Consider the following 12,094-nt stretch of genomic DNA (forward strand, 5'->3'; position numbering starts at 1 on the left):
AACCTACCTTTAGTTTAGCTTATGTTTTAATATAGTAATGTAATTAGGACCTTATAATAAGTACTTGGGCTATTATTATGGGTTATATAAGTATCGTTTAACGCTTATATAATAGTAATAATAGCTAGACTACTAATTAGTCACGATGAATATTAGACTAAACCCTAGTGGCAATGATACTAGGTTTTGCCGAAGGAAAAGTGTGTTAAGAGTAACGAAGTGTTGTCCAAGCGCCGAGTCACCACCTACTCCGGTGAGTGCATAGTTACTTTCAACTTACACATAGATATGAAGTATTTTATATAAATTACATGCTATGTGTGCATATTATTTGAATACTTGCTATCTATGCTGGATGAACGTTTTTATACATGTTTTCAATGATTTAAAATGTATATGTATTTTATATCTACGAAAATGTTGGGCTAAAACATGGGTAGATGTAATAGGTGATGTGTGATAAAATGATGAGAGGCCTCGATGCTGATGTTGTTGATTCTGTCATCTAGCGGAGTATGGATGATGACCATGGACTCTTCTAAACAGTCTAGTGGAACACTAGCAGGCTCGCAACCTATAGGTGTTTGTGAACGATGTATTCACCAGTGTACTCCATCCCCCACATGGTTGCCTATAGGAAATTTATTGTTAAGGAATCCCCTTAGCAGTGGTGTCCATCCCAATGATGATCCTTAGGCTAGGTCCTTTATGATAGGTGTTTAGGGACGTAAAGTGAGGATAACGGGAACGGGTAATCGGTTTATTGTTGATCGATGAAATTAATAAACTTATTTATTGTGGGTTGAAAACCCTATGTGCTCACCAGACTCCCAAGCCTGACCCACTCAGTTTCTTGTATTACAGGTACTGGCGCATGAGCATAGATGTGATGTTTTGGACGAGGGATTACAGATATAGGCCTGTAGATATGAAATAATGTAGTAAGGCTTATACTGTATTGTTTATGCTTATGTACTGTATCGAACATGACATCCCGAGTCTTTTAATGAAATACATTTCTAAGGAAATGCTTTTGATAAATCTTTATCATAATATTGTTTTGGGACAAATTCCACAATTCTTTTATTAAAAGATTACTCTGATTTTGAAATAAAGTATAAACAAAACCGGTCTTTTCTGGCCGTGATTTATTGGGATGTCACACTCAGTGGATATAAAAGATATTGGCATACCATGCACTCACATATTCTAGTTATCTTCTCTACTAGCCACATTTTTAGGTCTCACGGCTTCCTGTTGAGCCTGCTTACTTTGTGTGGGGAGATTTGAATGGGTTATCATAGTCAATGATTGGAACTATGATATGAGTACTCTTTTCAACTTAGGGTGTTAGTTACTATATTGGCTTTGTCAAGATAATAATGAATTTAAAATTCGTAGTCATTTAGTAGCTCGACCCACTGTCGTGGTCTCATGTTGAATTCTACCTGGTAGAATACATGATGCTGGCTTTTGCTCCGAAGTTCATGATCAGAATCATACTTTGCTCATCCATCATCACCTCGTGTATACAAGTCGTATATAATTTAGATTTCACAAAACGTTCAGATGGGTGACTCTACCCCAGGTCCACAACCAAACAAGGAACAAGAGATAGGGCGGAAGCACACATCCTTAATCTTGTTAAGTCTAACTTATATACCACCCTCGTGTATACACTTAGCAACAATAGATTAAGTTAATGAGTTCTTAATCTCTATTCTTGAAATTGACCTGCGGTACAATGATTTTCCTAGGAGATCTATTGAGGTATTTCGGTAGTTACTGACTTCTAAGACTACTTCTGTGCTTTTCGTTTGAAGTTTCTTGTCTACTAAGTAGGCTAGAATGGCGTGGTACTCTTCTCATGGGTACTTCTGAAGTTTTGAAACGAGAGGAAACCTAAGGATTTTGAGTTATGGATTGAAAGAATTTCATCTTACGGCTGATTAAGGAAAAGTTCTCTTATACAGCATAAGAACTTTCACATGGTAAGGGCCAAGCCAAACCATGTCAAATGAGCATGTCAGAATTTTCTCGATGAAATAGATATTAAGTCGTTATGGGATGAATGATTACTAGAATGATATCCTAAGTACCTAATTTTTCCGCGCTTCTGGTTTAATTCTGTTATTATCACTACGAACCCTTTTCTAATTCGAAGTTGGCGGGTACTACCAATACGAGGGTTCTGATAATTTGAAATTATGAACTTTCATAAAACAATCCTTACTAGGTCTCTCTATAATTTCTTGGTGCATACAAGTCATGTATAATTAAGATTGGTAAGACCTTAGACTGAGCAACCCTACCCTAATTCCACAACCAAACAAGGAATAGGAAATGAGGCGGGATTACTCACTCTAACTCTACAAATCTTAATTATAATGACCCTTATATATACACAAATCATCATAGCTTACCTGTTAGGGTTTCAAATTTTTATATAAGTGTTATGATTTAGTTTGAACGGAAGAGTAATCATAATTAAAAATAGTTATCGGGGTTTTGAAGCGTACCAAAATATAGCAGGGTTCTTTGATGCTTTCCCATGTATTGGGATCAAAATCCTCCCGCTCCCCCGTCGTTCTTCTCTGTTGGACAGTCCCTCTTGTAATGTCCTGTTTCACCACAAAGGTGACATATGGGAATGGTTCCAACATTGGTAGTTGAAGTGATGAAGTCGAACGGAGTTGTACAGATGCGGGCGGTGTAACAACGTAAATTTTTAAACCAATTTTTTCATTTTTGTAAACATCAAAACCCATCGTTTAATATTCCAAATTCAAACGTGAACAATATTATCATAATGAAATACATCCCATGATCATAAAAACAGTTTCTCCGTGAGTGTGTACAATCACGCCGCCGCCTTCCCACGGTCCTCGCTAGTACCTGAAACACATAACACAACAACTGTAAGCATAATTGCTTAGTGAGTTCCCCAAAATATAACCTACGCACATACGCCTTTCCAGGCCCTGACCTTCCGGTCCATGTGTCTCAGGGGACTTCCGTCCCGACTAGGTAAACCTTCCGGTCCTACCTACGTCAACCTTACAGTCCACATCGCAACGCCTTCCGGCCCATAACATATTCGCCTTCCGGCCCATAATATAATGCCTACCGGCCCATATCAAGCATATCATACATGGCACATATAACGAATAACTTATCACACATAACACATATATCTCATAGTATATCCGACCTTCCGGTCACACAGACAAACCCTTCCGGGTACAGTATAGTGAGAAGACTCACCTTGTGGAAAGTCTAAGATCTCGTGTCCTCGCTATCACTGAATCCAAACGACGGCTCAGCCTCGCCTAAACATAAAAATATCATTTATTACACAAAGACTTCCACCACTAAAACTTTACCCTTATCATAATTCCTCAGGGGGTAAAAGACCATTTTACCCTTCCTTGACCTAAAGTCCTTATGTTGACCAAAACCCTAAAACTCAACAAAAGTCAACCCTGAGAGTACGCTGGGCGTACTGCTAGATCTACGCGGGGCGTACATCACCAACCCCCCCTTGGATCGGGGTCTCCACCCAGTACGCTGCGCGTACTGGAAGTTACGCCCAACGTAACCAGCAGAATCAACCACCCTCCATTTCTGGTCTTAATCGGTTAAGCCATTACTACAACTTCTAGATCCGACTCTTTTAGTGTGTCTAAACCCATAAAGTCGAGACCTTTAAGCCTTGGCATGGCTGTAAAGGCTCCAACATCACATAACAACCTTTTATTCAAACTCAAGGACCTAGATCTCATGCATGGTGCAATACCCATGTCCAAGATGCCATTTTTATGAGTCTACAACTCCAATAGATTAGAAATATGAAGTATCTAAGCTTATGGAGGCCATTTGCACAAAAAGTCTCCACCTTTGGGGCTTAAACCCTAGAAAATGACATCTTAAGCATATAACATGAACCAAGTGACAAGATCCGAACTTTTTACCTAAAAATGAAGCTTTAACCCTTGCAAAGCTCAGATCTACACTTGAGCACTACTTCTAGCCTCTCCAACAAGCTCTTCTTCTCCTTTGCAACCTTGGAATGGCACCACTAAGCTTAGAATACACACACAATGGCCAAAGAACGAAGGTACACTCTTTTTAGGGTTTCACTCTGAGGGATGGTGGCTGAGAAGTCCAGCCACACATTTCTTTTATAGCCCCTCCAAAGGAAATTAGGGTTTGGATTTGAATGAGTTATGCCGAGCGTAACCTTGGGTACGCCCCGCGTACCTGAGGGGGAACGCGTCCAAATGAGGCGCACAAGTACGCGCAGCGTACACCTTGTACACCCAGCGTACTCGCCTACCATGAAAACCCTAAATTATCAACTTAACCAAGATGCAAGGCCAAAAGAAGAATACCTGGATTTCGGGCTGTTACAATTCCCCCCACTAGAATCAGACTTCGCCCCCGAAGTCTCATACTGTAAACAACTCCGGATACTGATCCCACATCTCAGACTCGGACTCCCATGTCAGCTCGGACCCCTTCCGATGTTGCCACTGCACTTGTACCAGGGGTACTTCCTTGTTCCTCAGAACCTTAACTTTTCGATCCCTGATCGCTACCAGTCTCTCCACATAGTTCAGGCCTGCATCTACCTGAATATCATCCAATGGCACCACTGCCGACTCGTCGGCAATACATTTCCTCAACTGTGAGACATGAAAGGTATCATGGATCTGCCCCAACTCAGCAGGTAGATCCAACCGGTAGGCTACCCAGCCAACCGTAGCAATTACCCTGAAGGGTCCAATGTATCGGGGTCCCAACTTGCCCCTCTTCCTGAATCGTATCACTCCTTTCCAAGGAGAGACCTTGAGGAGCACAAGGTCACCAACCTGAAACTCGAGCTCGGACCGCCGCCTGTCCGCATAACTCTTCTGGCGACTATGCACGGTCAACAACCTCTGCCTGACCTGCTGAATCTGCTCGGTCGTCTGGAGTACGATCTTCGTGCTACCCATCACCCACTGCCCCACCTTTCCCTAGCAGATGGGGGTGCGACATCTCCACCCATACAACAACTCAAAGGGTGGCATACCAATGCTCGAATGATGGCTGTTGTTATACAAAAAGTCTACTAAAGGTAGATAGGTTTCCCAGCTCCCTCTGAAATCCAAAACACATGCTCGGAGCATATCCTCAAGCGTCTGAATCGTTCGCTCGCTCTGTCCGTCCGTCTGCGGGTGGTATGCGGTACTGAAATGCAGTCTCGTACCCAACTCCTCATGAAACTTCTTCCAAAATCTGGAAGTAAAACACACATCACGATCTGAAACAATCGACATCGGAACCCCATGCCGTGATACCACCTCCCTCACGTATAATTCCGCCAACTTCTCCGCAGAAACATCCGGGGGTGGAGGACTTCATGTGTAGTATCATAACAACAATGGCAATAGTGAAGAAAGTAAACACAACCAACATATATATAATTGAAAGAGTTACATCATTGTATGAATTACATGTTTCAAAATCAATTACAATATGTTGACAAAATATGATAAGTTTGACGCCTCAACGTCCCATCCTCAAAAGTACTTTGTTACCTGTTTAGCGATTTCCTAAGAATACAAGTAGTTTGAAAAAGTGTCAACACAATGGTTGGTGAGTTCATAAGCTTTTAACAGTAAGAGTTGGAAAATCGATCCTTATAATGAGTTGTATGCTACCAAGAAAATCCAATATTTTCCTTATAAAAGTTATGTGATCCTAAATACCAGGACCGAGAATGAACAAGTGATTTCCAGAGTTAATGATATGAACGTGGTTTTAAGTCAGCATAAAACCCCTTTTTGACATGAAAGCGCACAATTATTATTCCATACTTAAAGTAATTTCTGAGAGCTAAATCGACATAACTCACTAATTTAAAGTTAGAACCCATAAATCTTATGATTGTTAATACCACATGTGAGCTATCATAACCATACTTGACATAGACGGCCTCGTAATACGACGTTCTTCAGGCGTCGCCGTTAAATGACACTTGTCACCACTGACCTGCCGGTCTAGCTATTGCAAGCAGCTCTGGTGTGGGTTTGTCAAACCCAATATAGATCTATACACAACTATCACGTTCTCCCTAGAAGAGACTCTGGTTACAATTTACAGGACTTTTTGATTTTGTTACTTTGGAAGTAACCCGAAGGGAATGACTCACAAATTTATTCATTAATATATTTACGTGAACTAAACTGAAAACCTTTGGTAAATAAGTTTGAGAAGTAAATGATACATAAACAATACCTATTATAGTTTATCCAAAACGTTTGTAATGTATAAGAATTCTTTTATGAAAATGCCTTAATGCTATGAATCCATAAACTATGCTCATTATAGCTTAATATACGTGTTCTAAATAAATGAATAATCTTATCATGAATGAATATGTTTCATTTTATGATGATAAACTAACAAGGAAACACATTCAATATTTAGAACTTATCGTTATACACTTTGCTCAACATAATACAAAGTGTTATGAAAGTTATAAGCTGTAAACACAATTAAACCTTTCTGCACTGTTTTAGAAAAGTCATAGAAAAATCATACGAAGTTGAAAACTAATTCCGTAAATTCTGAGAGTTCCCAAAATGTGACTAGTTTACTCATAATTTTTATCATGATTTTTAATGACCTCCAACTTGGGTGAAAAAGTCCATAATCACAGACTGGTCCGGATTGGTGTTTGAAATGATAGGCAGTTTTGTAAAAATCACCATAAATTGTAGAAAAATCGTATGGAGATGTGCAAGTAGTCATTTTAAAGCTAAGAACTGGAACTACTTACACCTAAAACAGTTTTTCAAACAAAGATGCTTAAGTTGTCCAAAACAGTCCATGAATGGAGTCCAACTTTTCTGATGAAAGCTGTTAGAAAAATTTAGTTATGTTCTTGGTGTTTTAACTTGTATTCCCCCCCCCCCCCCCCCTAAAAACTTAATAAAACATAAAAATGTAGGGGTATGAACTCACCTTAAGTGATTTCAGTGGATGATTGTTGAAGAATGGAAGTGTTTAACTCAAGAACACTTGGAGATGCCTTGAAGATTTTCGAGAATCTAGCATCATAGTTATGGAGTTTGTGTAAGCAATCAATGATTTGAGTAGAATGAAGTGCAATAATCACAAGGAGGATGAATTATACTTACCAAGAGTGGAAGAACACTTGATGATCAGCCTTGGGATCTCGAATTGGAGAGAAAAGTTTGAGGGAAAAGTTGGAGTTGGATCTTTGGTGAAATGAGAGTAATTGGAAGAAAAATGAGGAGAGAGGATAAATATCTAGCTCTCAAAAACGTGGGAATAACTTGTTAGAGAGGTAAAAAGTACAAGGACGTGACAAAGTATGGGTTGGTGGTGAATAGTGACATGGAGTGGGTATGGGAGTGGTTGCTTGTGTCATAACTTAAAGGAAAGTCAACACTCCACCTTTGTACTTCACCCACTCTTTTGGATAAGGTTTTATCTTTAAAAAAAACGTGATAATTTAATAATTATGGTCCTTATATGTTAAAATAAAGTTTTTGGTGAAAATCCCGTGTTAAAACAATTAAAAACGGGCCTAAAACGCAAATTTAGTCGAAAACTGGGAAGAAAAGCATTCCCAGCGAGACCTCTCGGTCCTAGGCCGAGGTTCGGTTCCTAGGCCGAGGTTCGGTCCTTGCTGGTGCCGAGTCGGAAGTGAAAGGTGCGAACCAGAAGCGAGAAGCGAAGGGCGAGGGGTCAGTCCGAAGGCTCGGTCCGAAGCAAGACAGAAACGAACTAGACCGAGGGAACCTTGACCCGAAATGGACCGAACATTCGGGTTCGGGTGAGGCATGCGAGGTTCGGTTCCAGGAGCCTTCGGGTTCGGTTCTTTGAGTGAGGTTCGGTTCAGCAGCCTTCGACTCAGAAGGGTTCGGTTCCTAAGGGGACTTTCGGTTCCTAAGAGGACTTTCGGTTCCTAAGAGGGGTTTCGGCTCCTTAAGTCCGTTTTTCGCTTAGACTTCCGTTTTTGGGCTGTTTTCGCCAAATTCGAGGGTCGGGATGCCCCGAGTGACTATACAAAGTTGAGAGAGATTTTGCGAGAGATTTGAGAGAGATTCCACATACTTAGAGAGATTTGGGAGAGATTTGACATTCTTGGAGAGATTTCTCATACAAAGAGATATTTGGGAGAGATTTCACATACTTAGAGAGATTTGGGAGAGATTTGACATTCTTGGAGAGATTTCTCATACAAAGAGATATTTGGGAGAGATTTCACATACTTAGAGAGATTTGGGAGAGATTTGACATTCTTGGAGAGATTTCTCATACAAAGAGATATTTAGGAGAGATTTCATGTACTTAGAGAGATTTGGGAGAGATTTGACATTCTTGGAGAGATTTCTCATACAAAGAGATATTTGGGAGAGATTTCACATACTTAGAGAGATTTGGGAGAGATTTGACATTCTTGGAGAGATTTCTCATACAAAGAGATATTTGGGAGAGATTTCACATACTTAGAGAGATTTGGGAGAGATTCTCGATAAGAAGAGATAGAGTGAAAACGATTGAGAGCGGTTTCGTGTGTGACGAATGTGAGTGTCCGGCTTCGCAATGCAAGGTCCGTAAACCCCGTTATGCCATGTTTTAGGATCTTACACACTCCCTATGAGTATACAACATTGTTTTATTGTTCTTGTTCATTGTTTAGCACTAAGGTTAAAGAAATTTAAGCACACGAACTTTCCAAGTGATGTTTTCTCATTAAGATAGTGAGTTATATAGAAATTTACATAATACAAACCCTATTATACAAGGTTTAATTGAGTTGACCGGTTTGACTCGTTGACTTTGTCCGGCTTAGACTTGACCCGAATTTGACTATTGTCACATCATCCCCCCGTTAGAGGGAATTTTGTCCCGAAATTTAGGCTTTGGCCGGGACTTCAAGAGTTTAGGAAAAGATGCGGGTACTTTTGTTTCATTTGGTCTTCGCGCTCCTAGGTGAACTCAGGTCCTCGTTTAGTGTTCCATCGAACCTTCACGATGGGAATACGACTTTGTTTCGTTCTTTTGACCTCCCGATCCATAATCTCAACTGGCTCCTCTATGAAGTGGAGATTTTCGTTAACTTCGATCTCGTCGAGAGGTATTACAAGTGTCTCGTCGGACAGACACTTCTTCAGGTTCGATACGTGAAAGGTGGGATGTACCTTATCGAGTTCTTGAGGTAATCGAAGTTTGTATGCCACTGGTCCCATCCTGGCAAGGATTTCAAATGGACCAATATACCTTGGATTCAGTTTCCCACGCTTGCCAAAACGTACCATTCCTTTCCAAGGGGAAACTTTTAGTAGCACTCGATCACCAACCTGGAATTCCAAAGGTTTGCATCGCTTATCCGCGTAACTCTTTTGCCGATCTCGGGAGGCCTTCAGCCTTTCTCAGATTTGAACAATCTTTTCTGTGGTCTTCCTTATGATTTCAGGACCAGTGAGGGTGCTATTAGGGACTTGCCCCTAGCTATCTGAGTATCCCCCACTTCAGCCCAACATAGGGGAGATCTACACTTGCGACCGTTAAGAGCTTCGAATGGAGCAACCTTAATGCTAGTGTGATAGCTGTTATTGTAGGAGAATTCAATCAGCGGCAAATGGGTATCCCATGCTTTACCAAAGTCTATCACACAGGCTCTCAACATGTCTTCTAATGTTTGTATAGTGCGCTCGCTTTGCCCGTCGGTTTGTGGATGGTAGGTTGTACTCATGTCTAGCCTAGTTCCCAAGGATTTCTGCAGGGACTGCCAAAATCGCGAAGTGAATCTACTATCTCGGTCGGAGATAATAGATATTGGTACACCATGCAGTCGCACAATCTCCTTGATGTATATCCTGGTTAACTTCTCCATCTTGTCGGTTTCCTTTATTGGCAGGAATTGCGCAGACTTGGTCAATCTGTCTACGATTACCCATATAGTGTCAAACCCGCCTGAAGTCTTAGGCAGCTTGGTTATGAAGTCCATGGTTATCCATTCCCACTTCCATTCTGGTATATCAGGCTGTTGTAGTAGTCCTGAGGGTTTCTGGTATTCCACCTTGACCTTGGCGCAAGTCAGACACTTGCCCACATAAGTAGCAATCTCGGCTTTCATATTCGGCCACCAGTATAACTTTTTGAGGGCTAGATACATCTTGTCTGACCCTGGATGGATGGAGTATCGAGTCTTGTGTGCTTCATTCATGACCACGTCTCGGATCCCACCGAACTTCGGTGTCCAGATTCGGTTACTAAGATAACGAGTTCCGTCATCCTTGACTTCTAAGTTCTTATCCATTCCCCTTAATGCCTCACCTGCCACATTCTCTGGTTTCAAGGCTTCTAGTTGGGTTTCCCTGATTTGTGTGGTCAGGTGGGAATGGATGGTCATGGTTAAGGATCTTACTCGGCGGCCCGAGTATTCCTTCCTGCTTAGGGCATCAGCCACTACATTGGCCTTGCCCGGGTGGTAGCGAATTTCGCACTCATAGTCGTTTAGCAGTTCAACCCATCTCCGTTGCCGCATGTTGAGCTCTTTTTGATTGAGGATATGCTGAAGACTTTTGTGATCGGTGAAGATGGTGCATTTTGTGCCGTAGAGGTAGTGCCTCCAGATCTTTAAGGCGAACACTACCGCTCCCAGTTCAAGGTCATGGGTAGTGTAATTAACTTCGTGTGTTTTAAGTTGCCTTGACGCGTAGGCGATGACTTTCCCTCTCTGCATGAGCACGCATCCGAGGCCTTGATTTGAAGCATCGCAATATACCACGAAGTCATCAGTTCCTTCCGGAAGAGACAAGATTGGCGCACTGCATAGAGCTTGCTTTAATGTCTGGAAGGCGGCTTCTTGTTTATCTTCCCATTTGAACATCACGCCTTTCTGAGTCAGGGTGGTGAGGGGCTTAGCAATCTTGGAGAAGTTTTGTATAAATCTTCGGTAGTAGCCCACGAGTCCCTAAAATTGTCGGATTTTCGTTGGCGTTGTGGGTGCTGCCTAATTTTTAATCGCCTTGATCTTTGAGGGATCCACATGTATTCCTTTCTTGCTTACCACGTGGCCAAGGAATCCCACTTCACGGAGCCAAAATTCACACTTTGAAAACTTGGCGTAAAGCTTCTCGGATCTTAGCGTCTCCAATATTAGTCTCAGGTGTCGCCTGTGTTCTTCTTCGTTTCTTGAATAAACCAAGATATCATCGATGAATACGTTGACAAATTTATCCAAGAAGGGTTGACACACTCGGTTCATCAGATCCATGAACACTGCTGGCGCATTTGTTAACCCGAATGGCATCACTACGAATTCGTAGTGTCCATAGCGAGTTCTAAATGCCGTCTTGGGGATATCTTCTTCTTGAACTCGCAATTGATGGTAACCCGACCTCAAGTTGATTTTTGAAAATTAGCTCGCTCCCTGAAGTTGGTCAAAAAGGTCATCGATTCGGGGTAGGGGATATCGGTTTTTGATGGTAAGTTTGTTTAACTCCCTATAATCGATGCACATACGAAAGGATCCGTCCTTCTTTTTCACAAATAGAACTGGTGCTCCCCAGGGTGAAAAGCTCGGTCTGATGAATCCCTTGTTTAATAGCTCGCTCAATTGACTAGACAGCTCTTGCATTTCTGCCGGTGCGAGGCGATATGGTGCTTTGGCTATAGGGGTAGCACCGGGAACCAAGTCGATTCGGAATTCGACTTGTCGTGCGAGCGGTACACCTGGCAGATCTTCTGGAAATACGTCGGGGAAGTTGCACACTTCCGGAATGTCTTTGATGTCCTTTACCCCTTGATTCTTATCTACGACGTGAGCTAAGAAGACGTGGTATTCCTTTCGGAGATACTTTTGGGCTTTGACACAAGAGATGATTTGTAGGTTCGCACTAGGTTTGTTGCCATAAACGGTGAGGGTGTTGCCATTTGGCTGATTGAGGCGGACGGCCCTTTCGTAACATAAAATGTCGGCACGATTAGGACCCAACCAATCCATACCAATGATGACGTCGAAACTTTTTATTGTGACTGGGATTAGATCGATTTTGAACAAGTGGTT

This window comes from Lactuca serriola, chromosome 3 (genome assembly GCF_051521515.1).
Source record: "Lactuca serriola cultivar US96UC23 chromosome 3, Lser_US96UC23_V15, whole genome shotgun sequence".
Taxonomy (NCBI): Eukaryota; Viridiplantae; Streptophyta; class Magnoliopsida; order Asterales; family Asteraceae; genus Lactuca; species Lactuca serriola.